This window comes from Octopus bimaculoides, chromosome 4 (assembly GCF_001194135.2).
Source record: "Octopus bimaculoides isolate UCB-OBI-ISO-001 chromosome 4, ASM119413v2, whole genome shotgun sequence".
Lineage (NCBI taxonomy): Eukaryota > Metazoa > Mollusca > Cephalopoda > Octopoda > Octopodidae > Octopus > Octopus bimaculoides.
In genome coordinates this window covers 255,837-258,414 of record NC_068984.1, presented here as the reverse complement: position 1 = coordinate 258,414, position 2,578 = coordinate 255,837, and the positions used below count along the sequence as shown (strand labels likewise).

Sequence of the window (2,578 nt, the reverse complement as noted above, 5' to 3'; positions counted from 1 at the left end):
GACCCTCTCTGTAACTTTCATAACCTGATCTAACAGCTTGATGCCTCTGTAATTATTTGTATCTAAAGCGTCCCCTTTACCTTTGTAGCAGTTGACTATGATGCTGCTACACCAGTCATAGGGTATGACTCCTTCGTGTATCACCTGGTTCGTAATACGGGTGACTAGGCTATAGCCAACACTGCCAGATATTTTGAGCATCTCTGCAGTGATTCCTGATGGGCCGGGGGCTTTCCCGGTCTTCATACTCTTAATTGCTTTATCTACCCTGGTACTATCAACTCGGATAGCTGGTCCCTCTATTGGGTCGACATGAGGCAGGCTCTCTTTCTCCCATTCATTCTCTATGAAATGGTTCTGAGAAGTGAGAAAGATTGGTGACATCAAGACATTCTTGAATTCACTTTACACATATAATTCTTCTTTCATCATCTCTAATGTGTGTGTGTGTGTGTGTGTGTGTGTGTGTGTGTGTGTGTGTGTGTGTGTGTGTGTGTGTGTGTGTGTGTGTGTGTGTGTGTACCAGCCACAACAAGCTATACACTCCCCGCTCTAGATCTACATTTTAAAATGTGTTCAATTTGTAGAAAAGGTGTAGGCAGGAACTCCGTACAGTGTTCCCAGTGTAAGCTATGGACACACAAGAGGTGCAGTGGATTAATAAGAAGATTATCAGAGAAGGTATTGTTCATATGTGGAAGATGCACAGGATCCATAAAAACTATAGAGGCTTAGGAAATTGATTCTCTCAAATGCCCCTGGTGGTCCATTAGAGGTAGGGGATAATTTTGTCTACCTAGGAGACCAAATTAGTAGTGGAGAAGGATGCATGGAGATTGTGATAGCTAGAAATAAGAATAGGATGGAGGAAATTCAGAGAGCTGTTATCTTTGTTGGCTAAGAAAGCTTTCTCTCTCCGAGTGAAAGGAAGATTGTATGATGCATGTATAAGGACAGCAATCCAACATGGTTAGTGAGATGTGGACCCGGAATACAGAGGACATGTAAAAGTTAAAGAGGAATGAGGCTGGTATGCTCCACTGGATGTGTAATGTAAGTGTACATGTTCGAGAGAGTGCCAATGTATTGAGAAAGAAATTAGGCATAAGAGGAATGAGATGCAGTGTGCACTGGTTTAGTCGTGATGCGGATGGATGCCAGCAGCTCCATAAAGTAGTGCCATTCTCTCAAAGAAGATGGAACATGTGGAAGTGGGAAACCCAGGAAGACATGGGATGAAGTACTGAAGAGCACTGACCTCAGGACACTGAACCTTTCAGGCAAGACGACAAAGGGCTGAGATGCCTGGTCCCTTGCTGTACTCATGAAGACCAATACTCTGAGGCAGAAGTATTAAGACTAGTCTCCCTGCAAGAGTCCTGTACCAGTACCACATAAAAAGCACTCGTGGTGGTGTCACATAAAAGTGCCTGTGTGGTGCCACATGCAGCACCACATAAAAGCGTCTGTGCAGCACTACATAAAAGCACCCATGCAGTGCCGCATGAAGGTGCATGTGTGGTGCCACATAAAAACATACTCTGTAAAGTGGTTGGCATTAGGAAGGGCATCCAGCCATAGAAACCATGCCAAATTAGACTGGAGACTGGTGCAGCCCTCCAGCATGCCAACTATGGTCAAACCATCAAACCCATGCCAGCATGGACAACGGATGTTAAATGATGAAGATGAATATATTATACACTCGAGTGTTACTTATATGACCAATTACTTTGGAAAATAAACTTTTGCCACCATGCCAGATAATATGGCATACATGCAACAATTTTAACTTTTATCAAATTTCTTGTTGCTTATGTAGAATGATAAATTGAATACTAATTTTCAAAAGAAAAATATTGTCCGAAAATAAAAGTAAATAAAACAAATTTCAATAAACATATGTTGTTATTTTTCTTAATTTTATCAATATCATTGCAATCTATTCCATCAAAAATCTATCCCTGCAAAGTTTCATTAAAAAAATGTGTATTTTTTTCAGAAAGTCATAAGACACTCATCCTGCATTTCTTAAGTTAATTCTCTCTCTCAGTATCTATCTTTCACTCTATCTCCTTTCTCTCTTTATGATGTAAAGCATGTTTGAAGAAATCAACCAACCAACATTTACACTGGCTGTTATTATAGAGAGAGAGATTTCATTCAGTTTGAACATCAGGTGTCTTTAACGACACACAACCAACCTCGTTCCTCAGTCTAGAAGGATTTAAAGACATTAAGAGCACTGAGAGTTCAGCCATGAAGTTAGACTGTCAGGCAGAAGATAAAGTCATGGTTCCCAGTCATAGACACCATGTCCAATGCTGACATCTGGAGCATGACATGATCTTTTGAGACATCAGAGCTTTTGAACCATCCAACTCATGCCAGCATGGAGAGCAGACATTAAATGACAATGATAATCTTGCTTTAGCATATAATGTTAGACTTCTGTCACAATTTGCAATGATATTGTTTTAGTTAGCATTCTGTCTGGAAACCAAGTCAAATGCTGCACCTCTAAAATGTAATGATGAAAGTAAAACTAATCAAGATTTTTAATTCTAACCCCCCCCCC

At 40.5% G+C, this 2,578-nt stretch overlaps 1 protein-coding gene across 1 annotated transcript in view; it reads right to left on the bottom strand.

The window, feature by feature from the left end:
* Nucleotides 1-2,578, bottom strand: part of LOC106881851 (protein ECT2) — a 129,719-nt gene that overhangs the window by 67,023 nt on the left and 60,118 nt on the right. The gene's annotated exons all lie outside the window — the stretch shown is intronic.